A 27,723-nucleotide genomic window follows, 5' to 3' on the forward strand; every position below is an offset into this window, starting at 1 on the left:
CATTGTATATCCAGAACCCAGCCCAGTGCCTGGCACACAGTAGACATTTAGTAAATATTTGATAATGAATGGATCTAAGCCCTACACAGGACTGCAATCATTGAACATCACAGAAGAGAGCCTCTCATATAAATTATGTGGAAATCCTTTTTCTCCTCCAGCTTTTGCTACTGTCAGGGAATTGAGAAGATAATTTCTGGATGCACAAACACTGTTAATGTTCTTTATGTCATGTGCCAAAAGTATATTATAAGATATTTCTAAGTACTGTGTAATTAGTGAATATTAAAATGTACAAATGTCCACCTTTTATTACATTCCTAAGTATAAATGTAACTAAATTTGAATAACTTATGAGCATTCTTAAATGCGAGAGATTTATAAATGTGATCACTCCTTCATTACTTACTATGCTTTTGATAGATTACTAAATATACAAATTATAGGTGTCCATCACCTTCATTTTTCATCCAGCATTTAGATCTCCTTCTCTTCATTTAATTAACACAACCCACACCTTCAGCTAACTCAAAGAAAATGCATTAAAATAGAAAATCCATATGTGTTCATTTGAAATGCACACTATAGTAAATAATCTGGGTGTGGTGCTGACAGAGCTTAGTTTTGCAAAACATATATTTAGTCAAATGATATCTACAGAATTACTTTATGAGTCCACAAATCTGATAGCATTTGCCCTCACTATCCTTATTCAATCTTCTGGGAATTCCAGCTCACTTTATCAAAATAAAACTAAATGGACATTTTGTCCTCATCATTTCTATCCTAATGAGAAATGTTCTTGTTATTTTTGCATCCTAATTATTTTAAGTAGTCAAACCCAGAGGCTCAAGATCAAGCTTAAGGTAAAAAAAAAAAAAAAAAAAAAAAGGAAAGTAGAGTCTGAAGGTAAAGTGGCTTAAATATATGTTTTTGATTTCTGGATTGAGGAGAAGCACTGGAGTAATGATGGGACTATTCAGAATGAACTCTGTCAAGGTTAAGTACATTTGAAAGAAAAATCACAGGGATTCAAACAGGTATAAAACTATATACCTCAATTTATCCTTTTACTTTCTAGACTACTGTTAAACTAAATGAAGAGGCTGTGTTTTATACTGTTGTTTCATTTGATTACTCTCTGTGTTCAACACATTTCCATTTTAAAAGTTAAAACAGAGAACCAAATAGAAAAAAGTAACACACATTGAAATGTGACATCATTTCAGGCATAACTTCTACCTTATCAATTACATATAAATTATAACACATAGGTGCTACAGAAAAAGCTTTAGGTGAGGATTTTTAGACTTAGAGGTATGCATTGATTAAATCTCAAGTCATTCTGTTGATAAAATATCAGAAAGACACAAAGCCTGTAAAGTAAGTATTAGTCACTATTTGGCTTTGACCTAAAATAACTGAACCTAGAGAAATATCAGCTAGCAGATACACAAGCAATACCCTCTAAAGTTCATTCAAAGTCATTTTGCTTCATCAGATTAATCTACATTATGAAACAAAAAGGCCTTGGTGTTTTCTGGAATCTGTAGATTGAAAGAAAAAGGGACCCAGATTCTAGGCTGTAGAATTACAATTACGATGCTCTGTTATTGACAAGAAATTGTAACCTCATCCCTCCAGGCCTCAGTTTTTTAATCTGTAAATTGAAGGAATTAAATTAGATCATACTAAGTATCCTGTGAGCTCTAATGTCCTAGACATCAATGTTCCTTATGAACATCATAATGTTAAGAGCATTCCACCTACCTTAATACTTAATACATAAAGCCTTTGATGAAGATTCTCCTTCTCATCAAACACTATACTTTTAAAATGGGTTTCTATTAGCTGGAAATTGAGAGCACAAAACACAGACTTTTGTCTTCTTCAAAATTTTGTCTAGGTATGGCCACTGCCTTTTCTTTGTCCTTATACGTTGCAGTAGCATAGTGGCTTTGGAATCAGGTAGACCAAAGCTGAAGTGTCAGCTTTACCAGCAACTAGCTTATGACCATCTTAAGTCAGTTGATCTCTTTGAAATGAAGTTTCTTCATTAGTAAAGTAAGCATGTGAATAATACCTATTTCATAAGGTTTTGTAAGGATTAAACAAGATGACACATAAAAAGGATTTGGATTTGAGGATCAACCGTGTGTGTGTGTGTGTGTATACAACCGTGTGTGTGTGTGTGTGTGTGTATACACATACACATATATATATGTAAAGCCTTTGGTGTGCTGCCTGCCACATGGTAAGTGTTCAATTATTATTGACTGTCTCTTCCTATCTTAATGTGTGCTATGGATTTGTGTGGTTGGAGGGGCTTTGGGCTTACACTTGAAGGTGAGCAGAGATTGGCGCAATAGAGCAGGTTAAAGAGAATGGGTTTGGAGGGGCAAATGTAAAATGTCAAATTTAAGCTTCAAAAAGAAAATTTGTATAACAGTGATTTTAAAGTCTATTTATAAAGTTAAATTAAGCAATACTAAGGGAACTCTTATCTTATTTCCATTTAGCAAATTGGTGACCAAATGCATGTCTGCAATTAAGAATTTCCAAACTAAGCTCAGTAATCCCAAATTTGGATTCTCTCATTAAAAACTACCTTCTACAAATTAAAGAAAATATCCAAAAATGTTACTTAATAGCTCTGAGTGGTAAGAGTGTAGGTAACATTTACCTGCTCCTTTATATATACTTCGTATATTTTCCAAGTTTTTGTTTTCTAAAATAATAATATTCCTTTATAATAAAAAATTAGTCATTATGGAGAAAAAAGATGTGACTCTTTCATGGATATGTTTTTAGAAAGTAGATTCTCCAGTAGCTATTTAGTATTTGCACTTTTTTTCCTGTTAATAGTATTTATTTGGCCCTCCTCTGTGTCTGCAGCATCAAAGTTGCTGCCTCAAAGACTGTGAAATTCTAAGATGATTTCAATACATCAAACACTCCCACTGGATTACAGTAGAAAGATCCAAGTTCAGGGTGAAGGGGAGAAGCAGTCAAGGAAACCAAGATTTTAAAAAATTTTATATACATCTACTTTATTATGCAGACACATACATTTATACAAACATACACATAAATATATACATAAACTTACTTACACATACAAATAAACACTGCTCCCACATCATCACTTTCTGTTGCTTTTTATACTGGATGAGGTTTGATTATTGCTAATGATACCCAGCTGTGCAATTCCTTGAGCTCTATACCCAGGTTTTTCTTTCTAAGATCTAATTTTTCTTGCCATTTAAATAGTTTTCCAAAATGAGGGCATTCTGACAGACCCTGATCTAGCATACAGTTGGCAAATACCCAATGAATACATATTTTTTTTTGCTTAGCCAGATAATTCAGATACCACAGATGTGGCCTCTGTCTAAATGACCTTAAATGGATCCCAGGGCCTAGAGGCTGAAGGCATGCTAAGAGACCAAATTAGAAGTCACAGTTAATGGGAAAGTGCATTAACCCCCAACTTATTCATCGAGGAATAGGCATATGTTCAGAATTATTCGTGGCTTTTAGGGAGGGCCAGCTTTATATATTTATTTCCTTTCAGAATTAGAGAAGAAATTAGAAACCATGTAGTCCTACCACATCCTTTTCACATATGAAAAAACAGAGCCAGAGATGCTAAGTATTTCACAGAGAGCCACCATGCCTCCTAATACCTTGAATCTAATGTGAGTCTTTGGCTGTAAGCAATAGAATCTTCCCTGGCTAACCTAAGCAAAAATAATCACCCTGGAAGACTATGGGGTGCTCAGAGAAGTAAAGCAAAGCCTGGAGTACCAAGATCAGAAAAAACAAAAACCAGTTAGCTTTGTTAGTCTCGGGAATAGGAACTGAAAGAGAGCCATCATTGAAAAGAGGTGCCAACTGTTGTTTTACCCTTACCTCTGCATCATTACATTAAAGAGTTAAAGAAACAGGAAGAAACAATCAGATTGACCTGCCCTGAGTCATTCGTCCACACCCTGGCCACTGGAGGCAGGTGCTTTATTCACGGTCTCACCAAGTTTTCACTTAATAGGGGAAGTAATTCCACAAAAGGTAATTGGAATACTATTATACTATTACTCAAAAAGGAAGAATGGATTTTTAAAATACTGTGTCTACTATACTTATCCAGTGTTCATTTTACCACATCAAATTGTCTTGTTGAGGTAGAGAAAGTCATGTGTTCATAAACACCTTCCTCGTATTGCTTACAGATTTATAAATTTCTAAAATTAACAATTTACATATTCTAACTTTGTCCTCTGTCACTTGTTGACAAGCAAATACTCCTGAAGTAGGTAATACATTTATAAATTAGGCATTTGAGAACTCTGTGTGTGCAACGTGATGGGAAAGGGCAGTGAAAGGAGAAGTCAAGGATACCAATGCCAGACATTGTCTTCATGCTTGTGTCTAGTCTTGACCTGGTATAAGGCTCATAAAAGTTTGCATTTTTGTTCTACTCCCTTTCAGCTAAATCCTCGATTTTGCAGGAATGAACTAAGTAGCTGAAGATTAGTTATTTTCAACAAGGGCCCTTAGTCAGGTGAGCTGCTATTTCTTCATGAGATTGTGAAAAAGACATAGAAAATACATAGAAAAGGACGTAGAAAAATTCAGAGGAAAAGAAAATCCCTTCCAGTGCCCTTCCTTTTCCTCAGATATCCCCCTTGGAATAGGAGAAATAAAAATTGAATAATATTTTCCAATTTACCAGGAATAAGCCTTGCTTTCCAAAATTTCTGCACAGGGCCAAAACTGCATAGCAATACTAATGTTCAGGACAGAAATTTTGCAGGTGGGGTGGAGCAAGATGGCAAACTAGAAGCCTATACTGTTTGTCCCCCCTGAAGGAACATCAAATTTTAACAAATATCTGCATATAGAAAAGAAGAGTCACAAGAACCAAAAACCAGGTGAGCAATCACAGTACCTGGTTGTAACTTAATCTTGCTGAAAGAGGCATTGAGGAAGGGAGGACAGACAGTCTTGACTCACTGATGCCACCTCTTCCCCAGTATACAGCAGCAGCCATGTGGCACAGGGACAGAATCTGTGCATTTGGAGGAGGGAGAGTGCAGTGACTACAGGGCTTTACACTGAACTCAGTGCTGTTGTGTCACAGCAGGAAATAAAGCCATGTTGGGCTTAGTCAGCACCACTCCATCCACAGAGGGAGCATATGGACCAGGGCTAGCCTAAGGGGAATTACCCATCCCACAGTCAGAGCTTGAGTTTCTCAGCAAGCCTTGCCACTGTGGGCCAAAGTGCTCTGAGTTCCTAGGTAAACCTGAAAGGCAGTCTAGGACACAAGGACTGCCATTTCTAAGCAAGTCCTCATGCTGGGCTGGGCTCAGAACCAGTGGACTAGGGTGACATGTGACCTAGGGAAACACCAGCTTGGGGAGTTGAAGAAGTGCTTGTGCCAGCGTCCCCACCCCAATCCCAGCCAGCAGCAACAAAAGTGCTGGCAGCAACAAAAGTGACTCCTTCTTTCTGCTTAAGGAAGGGAGAGTTAAGAGTAAAGAGGACTTTATCTTGCAACTTGGATATCAACTCAGCCACAGGAGCATAGAGCACTGGTCAGAGTCATAACACTCCCCACTCCAGGCCCTGGCTCATGGAAGATATTTCTAGACACATCCTGGGCCAGAAGGAAACCCACCGGCATGAATGGAAGGACACCATCCTGGCAGGATTCGTCATGTGCTGACTAAAGAGCCCCTGGGCCCTGAATAACTGGCAGTAATAACCAGATCGTACACCATGGGCCTTGGGATCTGAAATATACTGCCTTCAGGTGTCTCCAAGCACATTCCCAGCTGTGGTAGTTACAGTGAAAGATTCCTTCTGCTTGAGAGAAGCACAGCGAAAAGTAAAGGGGACTTTGTCTTGCACTTCAGGTACCAGCTCAGCCACTGGGGTAGAATAATAAGTAAGCTCTTGGGGTCCCCAAGTCCAGGTCTATGCTCTTGAACAGCATTTCTGGACCTGCCCTGGGCCAGAGGGGAGCCCATTCCCCTGAAATGGGAATCCCTGGCTTGGCAGCATTCACTACAGCCTGACTGATGAGCCCTTGGGTTTAAGTGAATGTCAGTGGTGGCTTGGAAGAACCCGCTGTGTGCAGGTGATGGTGGTGGCCACAGGGAGAGGCTCCTGTACTTGTGCAAAGGGGAAGCAAGAATGTGAAAGACTTTGTATTGCGGTTTGAGTGCTAGCTTAACCACAGTAGATCAGAACATCAAGGAAATTTCTAAAGCTTTTGACTCTGGTCCCTGGCTCCCAAACAGCATCTCTGGACCCGCCCAGAGCCTAGGGAAACTTATACCCTGAAGGGATGGATATAAAACTGGCTGGTTTCACCACCTGCTGATTGTAGAGCCCTAGGGCCTTGAGTAAACATAGGGGGTATCATATCACCCCTGGTTAAAATGACTTTTATCCAAAAGACAGACAATAACAAATACTGGAGATGTACAGAGAAGGGAACTCTGTACACAGTTGGTGGAAATGTAAATTAGTACAACCCATATGGAGAACAGTTTGGAGGTTCCTCATAAAACCAAAAATAGAGCTACCATGTGATCCAGCCATCCCACTGCTGGGTATATACCCCAAAGAAAGGAAATCAGCATATCAGAGAGATATCTGCACTCCCATATGTGTTGCAGCCCTTTTCACAATAGCCAAGATTTTGAAGCAACCTAAATGACCATCATCAGATGAATGCATAAAGAAAATGTGGTACATATACACAAGAGAGTACTATTTGGCCATAAGAAAGAATGAGATCTAGTCATTTGCAACAACATGGATGGAATTGGAGGTGATTATGTTAAGTGAAATAAGCCAGGCACAGAAAGACAAACATACGTACTCACTTATTTGTGGGATCTGAAAGTCAAAACACTTGAACTCATGGAGATAGAGAGTAGAAGGATGGTTACTAGAAGCTGGGAAGGGTAGTGGGTGTGGGACGGGGAGTGGGGATGGCTAATGAGTACAAAGAAATGAATGAATAAGACTTAGTATTTGATAGCACAACAGAGTGACTATAGTCAATAATAATTTAATTGTTCATTTTAAAATAACTACATTAGTATATCTGGATTGTTTGTAACATAAAGGATAAGTGCTGGAGGGGATGGATACCCCATTTTCCATGATGTGATTATTATGCATTGCATGCCTGTATCAAAATATCTCATGTACCCCATAAATAGATATACCTACTATGTACCTACACAAATTAAAAATCAGAAACTCTTTTTAAAAAGGAATTGTGTAGATTCAGTTTTCCCTTGTCATATAATTCTAAAGTAATTGGAAATAGGTTTTCTGTTTTCTTCTCCTGTCTTTCAAAATTCATGTTTAAAATATAATTTCCAGAAGGAGGAAAGAACTAACATTGTTTGAATACCACACATTAACTCTACACAATAGGTATTTTTATTGCCATTTTCTTTAGAGATATAAAAACAAAGTCTTAAATTGATTAAGTAACTTGTCGATTTTTAAATTGCAGAATAAGTCCTGCTCCAGAATTAATACGTGTGTTTAATCATAACATTTACATACTTTTTCCATAATGTTATTATCCTACTCATCACACCCACAAGAAAAACCTACAGTGCAGAAGATGAAAACTGAAAGATATTTTTTATCATTTAATACTGAAAATATATAGCATGGGGTTCTATTTTAATCTGTCAACCAACTATCATAAAAGATCTGTAGGTGGATTTGCATGTGTAATATTTAGTTAATCCACTATATTTGGGGGGAAGGTGACTATATCATTGGGGGAGAGTGACACATCTGTTTTGTTTGCTCCTATATCACCAGTGCCTAGTATGGAACCTGGTACATAGAAAGAGCTCAATAAATACTCATTGAGTGGATGTTCTTGGATGCTTCAGTTCACTCACTATCTCATAGATTACTAAACTTTTATACTGTTTTCTAATCTACAAATTTTCTTCTTTAATCAGTTTGCTAATTGATTCAGCTTTTGATACGCAAGAATAAAATCTAATAATTCATGATGCCATTTTAGAATTTATTTTGTTGTGGCTGGGCACAGTGGCTCACGCCTGTAATCCCAACACTTTGGGAGGCTGAGAGGGGTGGATCACCTGAGGTCAGGAGTTCAAGACCACCAACATGCTGAAACCCTGTCTCTACTAAAAATACAAAAATTAGCTGGGCATGGTGGTGCGTGCCTGTAATCCCAGCTACTTGGGAGGCTGAGGCAGGAGAATCGTTGGAACCCAGAATGCAGAGGTTGCAGTGAGCCAAGATCACACCACTGCACTCCAGCCTGGGTGACAAAGAAAGACTCCATCTCAAAACAATGAAAATAAAAATAAATAAAATAGAAGTTATTTTGTTATTTTTGTTGTATGCTGCCAGACTGATGGTGCTAGAAAAGAGAACACACTTTGAGAACCATTCTTATAGTGGACACTGTTGGGTTCTCACCCAGATCCTCTATTCCAGGGAATTGTCCTCAGCTGACAGAAGTTGCCTGGCCTGCTAGGTTTATACCCCTTTCCTTACAGCCTACCTCTCACAACCCCTTCCAGGACACCCCACAGCAAATAACTGACTGAAATGTATGTACCAAAAGCCAGTCCTTTCAGCTCAATGTAAGATTAATTCTGTGGTACAATTTCTGTGTCAGAACTTCCTTGTGGAATCAGACTGAATCTAGTCTGAAGCTGAGACCACATTGATGCTTAGCTTTCCCCTCTGTCCTATCCTGCTTCCCTATCTTCCTGTGTGACTCTCCTTTCCTGAAATAACTTTCTAAATAAAACATTTGAACAAGAATTCTGCTTTCAGGCTCTGATTCTAGGGAATCCAGTGCAACAATATAGGAAGACGCAGAGTAATGCAAATTAACATTCTTAATATAAAGTTTGATACAAGTAGTAAGAACCCAAGCCAAAAACTGACATTCTGTTAAAAAAATTTATCCTTATTTTCAATTACAATATCTACTTCTTTATAATAACTTTTCATCAAAACCTAAAATAGGCTGGGCATGGTGTCTCATCCTGTAATCCCAGCACTTTGGGGCATGGTGCCTCATTTCCTGTAATCCCAGCACTTTAGGAGGTCAAGGCTGGAGGATGGCTTGTGCTCAGGAGTTTGAGACCGGCCTGGGCAACATAGCAAGACTTCGTCTCTACTAAAAATAAAAACAAAAAAAATGAAAATCCTAGAACAACAGAATAACAGTTCCTGAAAGTTAATGTGAATTAATTTTCTTTTTTTACATTATACCCTCTGGGGTTTTTACTTTCAATAGTCTTTGGGGTATAGGTGGTTTTTGGTTACATGGGTAAGTTCTTTAGTGGTGATTTCTGAGATTTTAGTCCACCTGTCACCCAAGCAGTGAACACTGTACCCAATTTGTAGTCTTTCATCTCTCACCCCACTTACCTTCCCCCACACGAGTCCCCAAAGTCCATTATATCACTCTTAGGCCTTTATGTCCTAATGTGAGTTAATTTTCAATAAATAATTTAATCTATGTGTAAAATAATATAAAATCCACTGCTGAAATGAAAAAGGAGTTATACATATGTGTAAAGAGTTTTAGTCAACAAACACTGACAGTCACAAACTCTGAATTACCAGTCATTTATCAAATATTTAAGAGATTTAAAATATTTGAAACTACTAAAGTAGGTCCCTTATATGCAAATATAAACACAATATATTATTTAATATAAAGGAGCCTAGAATCTTGCTAGATGAAATAGACATCTAAACAGATAAATGATTCCTAAACTAACTACTAATACTCTTTAGTTATAAAATAAATAATGATAATTATAGAAAAACTTAAAAATTATCAAAATTCTACTGTTCAGAAATTAATACTAAATTAATTTAACATTCTTTATATATTTATAAATATATATATTTATATACATATAAATATATATCCTTTTAGTTCTTTTCCTATGTTAAATATGTAGAAACACATTTTAATAAAAAGTAAGATTATGTACATGCTATTTTATAATCTGCTTTTAAAAAATTACAGTATATTATCAGTATATCCTCCTGTAATTAAATATTCTTCTATAACATCAATTTCAAGGATGCACAGTATTGCATTATACGGGTGTATCATATTTTGTTTATATAATTGATTAATTATTATTGTATGCTGATTTTTTGCAGTATTACTTTCTTATTAGTGTTGCTACAGGTAACCTGTGAAACTAAATCCATGTGAATATAAATGATTATTTACTTGGGATAGATTTGTAAAGTGGAATTGCTGAATCAAAGCAGTGAGTGCTTCTAAGGCTTTTGTTATTTATCATCAAATTGTCTTTATGATTGTGCCCATTTCACCAAACTTTAGCCAGTAACGAATGACTGCAATAAAAAGGATATACATGGCTGGGCGTGGTGGCTCACACCTGTAATCCTAGCACTTTAGGAGGCTGAAATGGGTGGATTGCCTGAGCTGAGGAGTTCCAGACCAGCCTGGGCAACGTGGCAAAACCCCGTCTCTACTAAACATACAGAAAATTAGCCGGGCATGGTTGTCTGCCCCTGTAATCTCAGCTACTTCAGAGGCTGAGGCACGAGAATCGCTTGAACCCGGGAAGTGGAGGTTGCAGTGAGCCGAGATCGTGCCATTGCACTCCAGCCTGGGTGACAGAGAGAGACTCTGTCTCAAAAAAAAAAAAGTATATACACATATACATATATGAATATATATATAAGTATATACACATATACATATATGAATATATATATAAGTATATACACATATACATATTTAAGTATATATAAAGGTTATATTTTATACATATATAAAATTCTTATAAAAATTACAAGATTTTTGTCCAATTTGATAAGTGAAATGGTACAATATTTAAGTTGTTTTTCTCTGCATACTAGAGATGGAATCTCCATCTTGTCACCCATGCTGGAGTGCAGAGGCACAATCTCAGCTCACTGCAACCTCTGCCTCCTGGGTTCAAGCAATTCTTCTGCCTCAACCTCCTGAGTAGCTAGGATTAAAGGCACCCACCACCATGCCTGGTTAATTTTTGTACTTTTAGTAGAGACAGGGTTTTGCCATGTTGGCCAGGCGGGTCTCGAACTCCTGACCTCAGGTGATCCACCCGCCTCGGCCTCCCAAATTGCTGGGATTACAGGCATGAGCCACTGCACCTGGCCATTTTTTTTTTTTTTTTTACTTTTAACAGATAATTTATTATACAATTTAGTTTTTAAATTGAAATATTAATAACAATATTTCAGGCAATAAAAATATAAAATAAATGATTTTCATTAGAAATATTTCCAAAAAGATTGATTTGTTATCTTATGACCCTCTTTATGAACTAGGTACTACTATTGTCTCCCATTTTCTAAATGAAGAAACTAAGGCTTAGAGAGGCTAAGTCACCTAAGATAAAAAAATAGGAGTGCCAGATTCTAACCCCAGGCTATCTAAATCCAGATTCTGAGTTGTTCACCTCTACCATACATTCCCACCTTTAAATGCAAACTTGCAAATTGTCAATATGAAATTACAATTTTTTTAAAATGACATATTGGGGAACACCAAACAGATGCCTGGACCCAACCTATCTTTCCAGCCTTCATTCCTGTCATTTCCCCAGAAGTCTTCTCCTATATCATCCTTCAAGGCTCAATCTTTAACATAAACCCCTCTGTTAAATCTCCTCGATCTTCTTTGTTTCAATTAATATGTTTCACTTCTTATCTTATTACAGTTTTAGTTTGAACTAATAGATTTAATTAATTATAAAGGTTTTTGATTTATTAAAAAAATTGAACAGAAAGATCAGAGAATTTACATGTACTCTCTCTGCCTTTTGGGCACTCCCCTGATTTTTGAAGGCAGAAATAGGCCCTGCCTTTGCTGTGTGCTAATAATAACATACACACAACTCAGTATTATATTTAATCCACATGGCAGTTATAGTTCACAGTAAACTGCAAGTTTCTTGAAAACGGGTATGTTTTACTGATCTCTGTTTCCCAAAGACCTAGCACAGCTTCCACCATACACTATGTGTATAATTGCAGAATAGAAAAGTTACCAGGCACTTGTGAAGTCGGATTTGTTATCTTATGACCCTGTTTGTGAACTAGGTACTATTATTGTCTCCCATTTTCTGAATGAAGAAACTAAGGCTTAGAGAGGCTAAGTCACGGAAGATAAAAAATGGGAGAGCCAGTTTCTATCCCAGGCTGTCTAAATCCAGATTTTGAGTTGTTAATCTCTACCATACATTCCCACCTTTAAATGCAAACTTGCAAATAGTTTAAAACTTGTTTCTTCATCCATTAACTGGAGTTATATCAAAGAACCTACATACCTCATAGGGTGTTTGGGAAAATTGACATAATTCTCTATTTTACAAGCTATTTTGATAATTATTAGTACTGTTTTCAGTTGGGAAGTCTTCATCAAGCCTCCAATTTAGTATAGTTTAGCCACTATACTACACATAAGGAATGGAAAAATAAAAGAAATAAGAACCTTACGAGAATGAACTTACCAAAGTACAAACACAAGTAATATGTAAGTGCTGTTATACAGGTAGCTATTAATATATCAACAATGTGAGATGGAAGAATTAAGTCCACATGTGACATTCAGAGAGAGTTTCACAGGGAGGAAATGCTAGCTTGAAAGTGTCCCTATGTTGCTAGACAAGAGCTTCTGTCCTTTTTTCCAAACATTTTCTTGCCATTTAAAATATTTTTATAGATTTAGGGGGTACAAATACAGTTTTGTATATGCATATATTACATGGTGCTAAAGTCTGGGTTTATAGTGTAACCATCACCTGAATAGTGTACTTTTTACTAAACAGATAATTTCTCATCCCTTACTCCCCTCCCACCTCTCACCTTTTGGATTCTTCAAAGTCTCTATGTCCATGTGTACACATTGATTAGTTCCCACTTACAAGAACATGAGGTATTCGACTTTCTGTTTCTGAGTTATTTCAGTTACGATAATGGCCTCAAGTTTTATCCATGTTGCTGCAAAAGACATGATTTCATTCTTGTTATGGCTGAGTAGTATTCCATTGTGTGTGTGTGTGTGTGTGTTCATATCACATTTTCTTTATCCAGTCATCGATTGTTGGACATAAGTTTATTCTGTAACTTTGCTACTGTGAATAGTGCTGCAATAAACATACAAATACAGGCGTCTTTTTAATATAACTGCTTCTTTTCCTTTGGGTAGATACCCAGTAGTGAGATTCCTAGCTCGAATGTCAGTTCTGTTTTTAGTTATTTGAGAAACCTTCACACTGCTTTCTATAGAGGTTGTACTAATTTACAATCACACCAAAGTGTTTAAGAATTCCCTTTTCTCTGCATTCTCACCAACATCTTTTGCTTTTTTGACTTTTGAATAATAGCTACTCTAGCCAGGATGGTGACTCATTCCTATAATCCTAGAACTTTGGGAGGCTGAGGCAAGAGGACTGCTTGAGCCCAGGAGTTCAAGACCCACCTGGACAACATACGGAGATGCTGTCTGTACACAATTTAAAAATTAGCCAGGCATCATGGCATACATGTATGGTCCCAGCTGGGGGAGGGGGAATTGCTTGGGCCTGGGAGGTCGAGGCTACAGTGACCCATGATCATGTCGCTGCACTCCAGCCTTGGAGATAGAGCAAGACCTTGTCTCAATAATAATAATAATAGCTACTCTGACTGGTATAAGATATTACATCATTGTGGTTTTAATTTGCATTTCTCTAATAATTAATGATGTTAAGCTTTTTTTTTCATGTTTGTTGGCCATGTGTATATCCCCTTTTGAAACATGCCTGTTCACGTCCTTTGCCCATTTTTGAATGGGTTTGTTTGCTTTTTACTTGTTTGAGATCCTTGTAGATTCTGGATATTAATCCTTTGTTGGATACATAGCTTGCAAATATTTTCTCCCATTCTGTAGGTTATCATTTACCTGTTGATTACTTCTTTTGTGGTACAGAAACCTTTTAGTTTAATTGTCTCATTTGTATATTTCATTGCTGTTGTTGCATTTGCTTTTGAGGTCTTAGTCATAAATTATTCGCCTATGACAATGTCTAGAAGATTTTCCCTAGGTTTTCTTCTAGGATTTTCATAGTTTTAGGTATTACATTTAAGTCTCTAATCCATCTTCAGTTAATTTACAGACTTTAAATCAACAATAGTTAAAAAAGAAAAAAAAAGTCTTTTTTATTTATATATATATATATTTTTTTAATTATACTTTAAGTTCTAGGGTACACGTGCACAATGTTTGTTACATATGTATACATGTGCCGTGTTGGTTTGCTGCACCCATTAACCCGTCATTTATACTAGGTATTTCTCCTAATGCTATCCCTCCTCCATTCCCCCACCCCATGACAGGCCCTGGTGTGTGATGTTCACCGCCCTATGTCCAAGTGTTCTCATTGTTCAATTCCCACTTATGAGTGAGAACATGCAGTGTTTGTTTTTCTGTTCTTGTGATAGTTTGCTCAGAATGATAGTTTCCAGTTTCATCCATGTCCCTACGAAGGACATGAACTCATCCAAAAAAAGTCTTTATATAATGATAAAGAGATCAATTTAACAAAAAGATCTAGCAATCCTAAATATATATGCACCCAACACCACAGCACCCAAATTCATAAAGTAAATACTAGTAGACCTAAGGAAATTGATAGACAGCAACACAATAATAGTGAGGGACTATATACTGACAGCACTAGGCATACCATTGAGGCAGAAAATCAAAAAAGAAACTCTGGACTTAAATCAGACCCTAGACCAAATGAACCTAATAGACATTTATGGAACATTCTGCCCAACAATTGCAGAAAACATATTCTTTTCATCAATGCATGGGCCATTCTCCAAAACAGAACATACATTAGGCCACAAAATAACTCAATACATTTTAAAGAATCAAAATCATATCAAGTATCTTCTGGGCCAACAGTGTAATAACACGAGAATAATACCCAGAGGAACTCTCAAAACTATACAAATACATGGAAATCAAATAACCTGATTCTGAATGATATTTAGGTTGATAACAAAATTAAAGTGGATAGTAGGCCAGGCACGGTGGCTCACACCTGTAATCCCAGCATTCTGGAAGGCCAAGCTGGGTGGATCACGAGGTCAGGAGTTCAAGACCAGCCTGACCAAGATGGAAACCCCATTTCTACTAAAAATACAAAAATTAGCCAGGCCCAGTGGCAGGTGCCTGTAATCCCAGCTACTTGGGAGGCCGAGGCAGGAGAATCTCTTGAACCTGGGCAGCAGAGGTTGCAGTGAGCCAAGATCATGCCATTGCACTCTAGTCTGGGCGACAGAGTGAGACTCCGTCTCAAGAAAAAAAAAAGTTCAAAGTAAAAAAGTTTTTGAAACAAACGAGAATAGAGACAAAACATACCAAAACCTCTGATACAGCAGAAGTGATACTCAGAGGTAAGTTCATGGCATTAAAGGCCTACATCAAAAAGAAAGATTACAAATTAACAGCCTAACATTGCACCTCAAGAAAACAGCAAAACAAGAAAAACCAAAGGTAGCAGAAGAAAATAAATAACAGAACAGAACTAAGTGAAATTGAGACTAAAAGCAATATAAAGCATTCATAAAACAAGAAGCTGATTTTTTGAAAAGATAAACAAAATTGATAGACCACTAGCTAGAAGGACCAAGAAAAAACATCAGATTCAAATAAACACAAACAGAAATGAAAAAGAAGTTACTACTGATACCACAGAAATACAAAAGATCATCAAAGAAAACAATGAGCATACTATGAGCATGCACAAACCAGAAAACCTAGAGAAAATGAATAAATTCCTGGAAAAAAATCTCTTAATACTGAACCAAGAAGAAATAGAAATCCTGAACAGACCAATAACTAGTAATGAGATTGGATGAGAAATAAAAAAAATCTCCCTACAAAGAAAAGCCCAGGACCACAGGGATTCATAACCAAATTCTACCAGAATTACAAAGACAAACTGGTACTAATCCTACCAAAACTGTTTCCAAAAATCAAGGAGGAAGGAATTCTCCCTAATTCATTCTACAAAGCCAGCATCATCCTGATACCAAAGCCAGACAAGGACACAACGGAAAAGGAAAACTATGAGTCAATATCCCCGATGAACATAGATGTGAAAATCCTCAGCAAAATACTAGCAAACTAAATCCAAAAGCACATCGAAAAGATAATACACCATGATCAAGTGGGTTTTATTCGAAAGATGCAAGGATGGTTCAACATATGCAAACTCATAAATGTGATTCGCCACATCAACAGAATTAAAAACAAAAATCCTATGGTCATCTCAATAGGTGCTGAAAAGCTATTTGGCAAAACTCAGCATTCTTTCATGATAAAAACCCTCAACAAACTAAGCATAGAGGGAACATACATCAAAGAATAAAAGCCATATATGACAAAACCACAGCAAATATCATACTGAATGGGAAAAAGTTGAAAGCAGTTCCCCCAAGAACTGGAACAAAACAAAAATGCCCACTTTCACCACTCTTATTCATCAGAGTACTGGAAGGCCTGGCTAAAGTAATCTGGCAAAAGAAATAAATAAAAAGTATCCAAATTAGAAAAGTGGAAGTAAAATTATCTCTGTTCACTGATGATATGATCTTATACCTAGAAAACCCTAAACACTCCTCGAAAAGACTCCTAGATTTGATAAATTACTTCAGTAAAGTTTTAGGATACAAAATCAATGTACAAATATCAGTAGCATTTCTGTATACCAAAAACAAGCTGAGAACCATATCAAGAACTGAATCCCATGTACAATAGCTACAAAAAATTTAAATGCCTAAAAATAAATTTAACCAAGGAGGTGAAAGATCTCTACAAGGAGAACTACAAAACACTGATGAAAGAAATCGTAGATGACACAAACAAGTGGGAAAACATCTCATGCTCATGAATTAGCAGAATTAATATTGTTAAAATGAGCATACCATTTAAAGCAATCTACATTTATTTAATGTAGATTTATTCAATGCAGTTCCTATCAAATTACCAATGTGATTTTTCACAGAATTAGGAAAAATAATTCTAAAGTTATGTGGAATAAAAAAGGAGCCCAAATAGCCAAAGCGATTCTAAACAGAAAGAATAAAGCTGGAGACATCACATACTGGTATAAAAATAGATCAATGGATCAGAATAGAGAACCAAGAAACAAAGCCACATACCTACAACCAGTGGATCTTTGACAAAGTCAAGAAAAATATACATGGGAAAAGACACCTTATTCAACAAATGGTGCTGGGAAAATTGGATAGCTGATATGGTTTGGCTCTGTGTCCCTGCCCAGCGAGTTGTCAGAGCACTGGCACCAGAAAGGGGTTGACTTGCAAGTTGGTAAAAATAATTTATCGACAACAGTTTAAGTTTGAAAAAGCGAAGTTTATTAGAATGGAAGAACGCTGCAAAAGGATGCAGTTGGGTGCCTCGCTGAGATGACGGAGTGATCCCTTAGGGGTATTTATGGACCTTAAGGTGGGAGCTTAGGGTTGTAAAATGAGTTTCAGCATGGCATTCCAGAGATACATAGTTTTAGTTACTTATAGAAGTTGAAAGCGTCCTGGAACCAGATGTAACCAGGTGGCCCTTGTTCCCTTCTAAATTCCTCAGATAAGGAGTTTTTGTCTCTGGGGTCTGTTCAATTGTCACCAGGTGATTTTTGCTCTCCTCATTTTCCCCCTGACAAATATTTTGGTCCAACAAGAGGGGCATCAAGTGGGGTCTAATAAGAGGGGCATCAAGTCTGTATAGCTACTTCCTGCTGAAAGGTGCAATGAAGGGATAGGTTGTGTTTTTCTCTTTCTTGCTCTCTGTCATGAAGGGAATGAAGGGCCACGAAAAACTCGTTAATGGGGGTGGGGGGCAGAGACCAGATTTCTATCACAAGGCCCCATGTAAATGGAAGTTGCTGTTGCAGGTTGGAATTGAGATTACATAGCCATCTGTAGGTGGAATTTTTGTAATCTGTAAGATAGAAACATAATGAGAGTATTAAAAAGGTAGGGACTGAATATTAGAAGAATGATAAGGAGCAAAGATCCAAAGAATGGGAGAAGCCAAGCGGTTTTTGGAAACCGATCAGTGAAAGTTTTGGTCCAGTCTTGGTTACTCTGGCAAAGTGTGTATAGCTATTTGGCTTGTTTGAAAATTTCTTGGGCATCAGTTTCCACTCCTCCAGACACATTAATGTAGGTGCAACAGGTTTTGTTGATGGCAGCACAGACTCCTCCTCATTCAACTAGGAGGTAATCCAAAGCTCATCTATCAAAAACCATTCCTGCTAGTGAGTCTAAAGACTTTTCTATTGCTTATATACTTGTGCCAGTTTTTGTTAAGTCTGTTTCAAAGGAAGCAGTAAGTTCTTGTAGTGTGACTTCATGGTAAGTAAAACCTCCCCCAAGGAGCAAGAGTTGCGATAGTTCCCACAACTCTGGCCAGAATAAGTCCTAGGGCCCTTTTTTTTTTTTTTTTTTTTTTTTTGTAGAATGGAATTCTGAATTGGAAGTTACGTTCAAGACAGTGATTTGGGTAACAGCTGCTGTTCTCAGAGTACAATCACCGTAATGAAGAGAATTAGTAAGGTGGGATAGGGCCAAAGCTTAAAAAGGCTTTAAATAATTATTGGTGGTGCCATAAAGCCATAAGAGTCCAGGAGGGGCAGGTAATGTAGTTTGAGGTTTTTTTGGACTAAGAGAGCCATTGCTGTTAGGCACAGGGGCTATCCCTTCGAAACCAAGTCTAAAGTTTTTGAGAAATATGCTATAAGCCAGATGCAGCAAGTCAAGCCTATAATCCCGGCTACTTGGGAAGCTGAGGCAGGAGAATCACTTGAACCCAGGAGGCAGAGGTTGTGGTGAGCTGAGATCATGCCACCGCACTCCAGCCTGGGCAACAGAGCGAGATTCCGTCTCAAAAAAAAAAAAAAAAAAAAAAAGATCTTATCTTACACATGACAACTCCAGTAACTAAACAACAGCTTTGGTCCTTTCGGGGTATGGCTGGGTCTGGCAGAATATGGATTCCTTCCTTTGGATTAATAGTGAAATCTTTGTATGAAGCCCTCAAGGGAACTAAGGAACAACCTTTATCCTGGACTAATGATATGAAGGTTGCTCTAAATACTTTAAAACGGGCCTTAATCTTGGCCCTGGCCTTAGCTCTACCAGATCTAACTAAGCCTTTAGCTGGTCACAAGCACACACCACCATGCCCAGCTAATTTTTGTATTTTTTTTTTTAGTAGAGACGGGGTTTCACTATGTTGGCAAGGCTGGTCTCAAACTCCTGACCTCGTGATCCACCCACCTCGGCCTCCCAAAGTGCTGGGAAGATAAGATCTTTATGAGTGTTAGAGATTCTATTTGTATGGGGGAATTAAGATAAGACCCCAAAATTGAAGCCTTTGTGTGGATACTTGTACCTTAGAAGGAGATACTTTGTACCCACAATCAGAAAGATTGTTTAGTACTAACACGGTATTTTGATCTGAAACTGTTAGGACTACAGATTAGCAAGTCATCCACATACTGGAGTAGACTGCTATCTGGGAGAAGCTGCAGGGTGGACACAGGTCTTTAGCTAGGGCCTGTCCAAAAAGGTGGGGGCTATCTCTGAATCCCTGAAGCGAAACTGTCTGAGTTAACTGCTGAGTTATTTGAGTATCTGGGTCTTGCCATTCAAAAGCAAATAAAAATTGTCTATCCAGGTGTATAGGAACGCAGAAAAAGGCATTCTTAAGATCAAGTACAGTAAGCCTCCATTTGTTCAAAAAGGGGGTAAGGATTTGGGACAATAGGATTAATAGGAATAACAGCTTCATTAATGATTCTATGGTCCTGTACTAGTTGGTAGGAGTCATCTTGTTTCTTTACAGCTAAAATGGGAGTGTTGCAAAGCGAGTTACAGGGGCACAATAATTCATAGCTGAAAAGTTTTGTTATTAGGGGCTTTAACCCTTTTCATGCTTCTGGTTTCAAGGGATGTTAGGGGGCTCTGGGAAACTTACTGGGATTTTTAAGCTGAATGATGATGGCAGCAGCTGATAATTGAATGGCCAGGAATAGAAGTATTCCAAACTTCAAATGGCACTTGTTTTAGAATGCGAGGTTCCATAGACTGTAGTGGCTCTTTCAGTGAAGTATGAGTTAAACGGCTAGAAATTGAGGTCTTAACTGTAAATTAACTTGTAATTCTGTGAGTAAATCATGAGCCAGTATTGGAACAGGGCAGTTTGGCAGGATTAAAAAGGAGTGTGTAAAGGAATAGCCTTCCATTTTACAAGGGAGTGGTGGTGTGAAACAGCCTCATTGAGGTTTTCCATCAATACCTGCAAGAAAAATGGAGGACTGGCACATTGGGCTGTAATAAATGTTTAAAGTTGAATAACTGGCCCCAGTATCTATATGGAGCATTATTTCTTGTTCAGCCACAATCAAATTTACCCAAGGTTTGTTCATAGAGATGGAAAAGATAGGGGCCTGGATGGCCTCAAGGCCCCATCACTCATCTAGAGGACGACTTTCAGAGGCTTGATTATAATCCAGGAATAAAGTTAGAGGTGCTGGTCCTTGCCCCTTCTCTTTCCCTTGCCCTTTCCTGTCCTGCAGGACCCTTGGGAGGTTGGTGAGGTTGTGGCTGTGACAGCCCAGAAGGAAGAAGTGGCCTTCCTCATGAGAAGAGAGAGGACACTTGCTCTTCCAAGGACCCTCTCGTTTGTAATGAGGACAGAGTCCTGGAAGTGGCTTGTAACCTGGAGGTTTGGAACACTCTCTACTCCAGTGTCGTGGATTTCTGCAGCAATGACAGCTCTCCACTCTGTTAGTATTATGGGGATGAGCCTTGGGGTTATTAGATAAAGAAAAAGAATGTCTCAAGGCTGTTGCCATGTAATTAGCTTGGTGATGGCATTTTTCTTCCTCCAATTCAGCTTTTTTATTTTTTATGTTTTCTCCTGGTTATTGAAAACCTCAATGGCTGTATTTAATAAAATAGGAAAGGGAGTTCGTGGGCCTTGTTCTAATTTTTGGAGTTTTTGTCTGATGTCTGTGTAAGCCTGACTTATAAAATGTACAGCGAGAATGGATTAGCCTTTGGGGCTTTTGGGGTCTAAATTTATATATTTATGCACGGCCTCCACCAGTCTAGCTTGGAAAAGGGTGAGGTTCTCAGATGGCTCCTGGGTGACCATTTATAATTTAGAAAATTTAACAGGTTGTAGTACAGCCTTTTTCATTCCTTCCAATAAGCAAGTTATCATATAATCTCATCTGGCCCTGCCTCTGTTTGGGCCGACATCAGCAGCCTCATACTGCCAATTGGTTTCTGTGTCAGGGACAGCTTTTTCCCAGCTTTATTGTCATTAGGATTGTGAGCATGAGCTGCATGTGCCCAAGCTCAAGCTGAAGACCATATGTGTGATATTTCTTCATGGGAACAATAAGTAGTTAATACCACCAATATGTCTGGCCAGGTTAAATCAAAGGCAATAATTAAAGCCCAAAATTCTCAAATGAACTTAGAGGGATTCTGGCTAAATGAATCCAGCGTGGATTGAATTTGTGAAAGATCAGACACTGGAAAAGGGACAGGAACTCGAATTGTTCCCAAATCTCCATTTGCCACCTCATGGAGAGGCAAAATATTTTGGGGATTTTCTGAGGACTCTTTGCACTAGTGGAATAAGTCACTCCTGTGCAAGTATGTGAGGAGGATAAATGTATTTGGATATGGAAGGGGTTGACTGGGGGATGGAGCAGATGGAGAGCGTGTAGGTGAAGTGGGAGCAGGCTGAAGATGTGATAGGCAAAAGGAAGGATCATCTAAGACATCAGAATCAAAGAGAGAGGAAATTCCTTGGAATCATATGTGACTATTTTTATGTAATTTGGGGTTTTGGGATAAAGCTAAAAAGAACTGAACATATGAGACCTCTGAATACAAAAGAAAATTATACACTTCTTTTGGGAGTTTGTGAGTTAAAATGGGACCAATTTTTAAGAATGCAACCCAAAGGTGAGAAGGAATGAAATGAAGAATGAATTGAACCCGTGTTGGGTTTTGATAAGGGACTACAAGATCGCTGAGGCATGCCTGAGAGATTGGGACCTTCCTTTTCCCTTTGACACGCTCTATTCAGGGGTATCCCACCACAGACAGAGGGCCTTCCCTTGCCTGGATGACCAGACCAGGCGTGCCCTTGCTTGAGTGGTCAGCTCAAACTTAATGTGATGGAGAACTCACCTGTGACTTGGGATCTGGTGCCTATGACAGAGTTGAATCCAAAAGTGGGTCTGCAACCAGTGGAGTGCATCCGCGCAGAGGTGAGATCACTGCTGCCCGTTTCCAAGGCACAGTTTACAGAGTGTTAAGTGAAAGTGGACTTGCTACCCTAACAGGCAATAGCAAATTCGCTCTTTTGTCTTCGCCTTCAGGTAACATGAGGGAGTGCCCTTGGCCAGAAACCCTCAATTGCCAAAGAGTACTCAAACTAGTTCACTGGCAGTCTGAAAATAGAAAAGAACCCTAAGGACAACGAAAGACAGGTATCCCTTCTCTAGGGCTTCAGAATCCCACGAAGAGTATCCTCGGCTAGGGACCATCAATTCCCAAAAGTAAAGAACCAGACCATCGAGGGAAGCAGGGAGGAAAAAGCAGGGAAAAAAGAATGGAGAAATCCCAGTAAAGTCCACATAGCGGGTCACCAAGATGTTGGATGATGTGTCAGAGCCCTGGCACTGGGAAGTGGTTGACTCACAGGTTGGTAAAAAGAATTTACCAACAACAGTATAGGTTTGAAAAAGGAAAGTTCATTAGAAAGAAAGAACGCTCCAAAAGGGTACAGCGGGGTGCCTCAGCAAGAGGACTAAGGACACCGTGGTGGATTTTCCTGAGGGGTATTTATGACGTTAAGGAGGGAACTTAGGATTGTAAAATGAGTTTTGGCATGGCATTCCAGAGATGTATAGAAATTTTAGTTACTCATAAAAGTTGAAAGAGGCCTGGAATTAGATGCAGCCAGGTGGTCTTTGTTCCTTTCTGAATTGCTCAGATAAGAAGTTTTTGTCTCCAGGACCTCTTCAATGGTCACCAGGTGATTTTCACTCTCCTCAGTCCCCACACAAATCTCATCTCGAATCGTAATCCCCACTGTATCAAGGGAGGGACTTGGTGGGAGGTGACTGGATCATGGGGGTGGTTCCCCCATGTAGTACTTGTGATGGTGAGGGAGTTTTCATGAGATCTGATGATTTTAAAAGTGGCAGTTTCCCCTGCACACTCTGTCTCTCCTGCTGCCTTGTGAAGAAAGTGTTTGCGTCCCTTCTACTTTCTGCCATGATTTTAAGTTTCCAGAGGCCTCCCTTCCTCTTTTATCTATAAATTGTTTATAAATTATAAGTTTATAATTTATAAATTATAGTACCTTAATATAATTTTTATATAATTTGTATATTATAAATTATATTAAATTTATATAAAGCTAACATATTTTCTGTGGATACATATATACATATATATTTATATATAATATATTTATATATTATATAATACAGCATTTATGTATAATATATAATATGCATATAATTTATATAATTTTAATTTATCAATTATAAATTATAGTATCTTAATAGCAATGTGAAAACAGATTAATACAATAGCCATATGTAGAAGAACAAATCTGGATCCATATTTCTCAGCATATACAAAAATTAAAAGTTCTTGTCCTTGACTTGGAAAACTCTGGATATAAATCTGACCTCTGTCACCTTACTATCTATATGATCTTGAGTAAGTTACTTGACCTCTGTGAATCAGGATACCTATGTCATAGGCCTAGTGTGCGAATTAAATAATGTAATACACGTAAGGTACTGAGAATAGTAAGCACTCAGTAACTACAAACAAAAATAGTAGTAAGAGGGGAATGGTAAATAGAAGTTTGCTAAGAATGGAGGGAGGAAAGTTTGAATGCAAACGTCCTAAGGCAAAAGTGCATGGTATCTTCAGGGAACAACAAGGAAAACAGAAGACCTGAGCAGAGATTTAATGGGGAAGAATAGTGGAGAGGAAGTTGGTAGGCTGATACAAAGGATATCACACTAAAGTTTTTGATTTTTTTTTTTTTTTTGAGATGAAGTCTTGCTCTGTCACCCAAGCTGGAGTGCAGTAGCATGATCTCAGCTCACTGCAACCTCTGCCTCCCGGTTCAAGCAATTCTCCTGTCTCAGCCTCCCGAGTAGCTGGGCCTACAGGCGCATGTCACCACACCCGGCTAATTTTTGTATTTTTAGTAGAGACAGGGTTTCACCATATTGGTCAGGCTGATCTCGAACTCCTGACTTCAGGTGTTCACCCACCTCGGCCTCCCAAAGTGCTGAGATTACAGGTGTAAGCCACTGCGCCTGGCCAAGATTTAGATTTTATTCTATAGTTTATGGGCAGTCTGAAAAATTATGAATGCAATGGAATACTCTAATGGTAATATGAAAAATTTATTTTGTTTTATTTTCTCAGGGAAATAGTGATATTTTCCTTTACATGTTTACTTTAAAAGATTTGCTGCTTCTCTAAGAGTGATTTTTATCATTCCTTGGAAGCTAACATATTTTCTGTGGATACATCTGTTTGTTAATAGAGGCAATGAAAAAATTGGATTTGAGAGTTTTACATGAAACCTTAAAAAATATTTATTCCTTGTATAGAATTATATCTGTTTTCATGTGCAGCCAAGGTCATATGGTATGGATTCAGTGGCAATTGTGAGCTCTTATATTTATAGCACAAGTAATAGGATAACAAGGACAGAAGTAAGAAGTAATAGCCTAAATGGACAACCTATAAAGATTACATTTTTGGATACAGCTTTACCTTGACCATATTTCTGTTCCATAATGGGTTAAATCCAAATTTACAAAATAACTATGGTATAACAGAATGGAGTGACTGGTGACACAGTCAGTCTAACTGCATGCTCTACAATCAGTCATGAAAATAACGAGTATGGACACACAGGCCGTGCTTTGATTCTCTGGGCTGCCAACTAACACAGCCATGGCATATGGGCAATTGTGGCATTCAAGTCTATATAATTTAATTGTCTTGATTACATATAATAGAAAACAGAATATAATAATGCTAAATAACAATACCCTAAACTAATCAGGGCACATCTCTGAAAATCACTTCACTGCTATACAAACTGTTCCCTATCTTAAAAATTACAAGATATCCCAAATTATCGTGCAGTATTCATCATCAAACTGCTATTTGATAATTGTTATTACATCAAAGACCAGAGACAAAGATCAAAGAATAAGAACTACAGCTGTCTCAGCCTACACATTGAAGCCCATCCCAATTCTCACTAACCTTCCATGTTGCCTTTACACCACAGTGATAAATGTCTCAGGCATCTAGATATGGATTTTAACTCTGAAGGAAAGCAAAAGTTTTCTTGTGGACCCCATTTATTTTGCAATAAAGGTTGTGTTATTTGTAGGTCTTAGTAGTCCTAATATCTATAAAGTTCTATAGGAAATAAAAGGTTAAAAAGAGACTTTAAAGAGACCTTGATCCCAACCCTTTCTGGCAATCATTCACTCTGGGTTCTGCCATCACAAAGGACCCTATCTAAGAGTCCAGCCAGTCTGATCAAATAGGTCTCCTTTGAAGATTTGATACATCTGCACATGCAATTCCTTCCTTACCACAATCCTCACTCTTCAGCATAGATATTTACTTGGCAAAGTCCCTGTTATTGATCAAGAGCCAGTTCAAGTGTCTCCTCTATTTTCTAAGAGACAATTTAAAACCCTCATAGGAGACCTCTACTTTTGCACTTATCAGACCATGTCATAATAATTTGCTTAAAATATTTTTCTCATTTATCAGGCTATAAACATTTATTTTTATAATCTCAACTCCCATTAAAATGTCTGGTGCAAGGTGGGTGCTTAATAAATATTTTTCTGTTTATTTATGTTATGTCTTCTTTCAAAAAGAATTGAGTATGGAATACAAAGATGCATTTAGTGGAATGAGATTTTTTTAAAAAAAAAGAAAGCAAAGAAAAAATGTTTAACAGATTGACTAAAGATCTAAAAAAAGTAATTTCTGTTCAGGAATTTAGGAGTGGTATGTTTTTCCCAATTTTAGAATCAATAGGGGAGAAAATAAGAATTAAAAAAAAAAAAACAAAAAAAAAAACCTTCCTTAAAACTTTAAGCCTGCACACTTTATGTGAAATATAAAAAGGTCATTTAAACTTTAAATCACTGGAAGAAATAAAGTTAATTTATTTTGATTATTGTAAATGTTTGCTCTGTGCTGAAGTCACCAGTCTCCATTTTTACCATTCACATCTAAGCTTCAACATTTTAATTAAATAGTTAAGCAGTTGAATCATATGTCTAATAACATCAAAAACTATCTTCTATACCCATTAACAAACTCACTGGTCAATACAAAGGCAGCCCTGCTCAGAATAGGAAGGTAGGCAGTTTGTCGTGGTGTTCACCTTCCTTCCACATTAGGGACTCTTCCAGGGCATAGGTTAAACACAAATAATTTTCTAAGAGACAACTTAAAACAAGAGAACAACCATTAAAAGCAAATAACGAAGAAGGAAATGAAGAAAAAAAAAAACATAACATACCTATATTAGAAAAACCAGTCTGAGAGAGGCTACCACAATTGAAAACAGAACAAAACACTAAACTTCCTAGCAATAAAAGAAAAAACATAGGCAGAGTGGGGCGAGTGAATCATATAAGATAATTAAAGAAAGTACAAGATCATCAAAATAAACACTTTCAGAGTTCTGAAAATTATTTACCTTTTCATAATATTGATGGTATTTTCCATAGAAGTGATAAAACCTTCAGACGTGCTCTTCCTTTGGCAATTTCTTATATCAGTTTAGTTCCTCATTTCAGTTTCACACACCCTCTGTACTCTCTCAACAATCCATATCTTTTTATACACCATTTCCTCTGAGTTTAATGCTCTTCCTTGTTCATCTTTGCCTGGATTGCTCCTTACTGATCCTAAGGTGTCAGTCGCTGCAGGAAACCTTTTGTCATTCGTCTCCCTCCCTGGTTCCTGGTTGTTCACAGGGGTGTTAAGGCCTCTCTCTCTCTCTCTCACACACACACACACACACACACACACACACAGGCATAATCTAAGTATCCCTTATTATGCTGTCATAGCATCTTGGGCATACATCTATCCTAACATTTGCAGATGCTATGTAAAAAAGTAGTTTATGGGCCGGTCGTGGTGGCTGATACCTGTATTTCAGCACTTTGGGAGGCTGAGGCAGGGGGATCACTTGAGGTCAGGAGTTTGAGATCAGCCTGGCCAACATGGTGAAACACCATGTCTACTAAAAATACAAAAATTAGCCAGGCGTGATGGCATGTGCCTGTAATTCCAGCTACAGGGGAGGCTGAGGCAGGAGAATTGCTTGAACCTGGGAGGAGGAGGTTGCAGTGAGCCAAGGTTGTGCCTCTGCACTCCAGCCTGGGTGACGGAGTGAGATTCTGTCTCAAAAAAAAGAAAGAGAGAAAAGAAGTAGTTTATGAATGAACAGGGGAAATTTGACTATTG

General features: G+C 37.8%; 1 long non-coding RNA gene across 1 annotated transcript in view; it reads right to left on the reverse strand.

Annotated features, from left to right (window-relative positions):
• Nucleotides 1-27,461, reverse strand: part of LOC108581019 — a 42,256-nt gene extending 14,795 nt beyond the window's left edge. The window contains exon 1 of the long non-coding RNA XR_002515702.2: nucleotides 26,948-27,461. This is a non-coding gene — a long non-coding RNA (uncharacterized LOC108581019). The remainder of the gene's footprint in view (nucleotides 1-26,947) is intronic.
• Between the last annotated feature and the right edge of the window lie 262 nt (nucleotides 27,462-27,723).

Source organism: Papio anubis, chromosome 9 (genome assembly GCF_008728515.1).
Source record: "Papio anubis isolate 15944 chromosome 9, Panubis1.0, whole genome shotgun sequence".
NCBI lineage: Eukaryota > Metazoa > Chordata > Mammalia > Primates > Cercopithecidae > Papio > Papio anubis.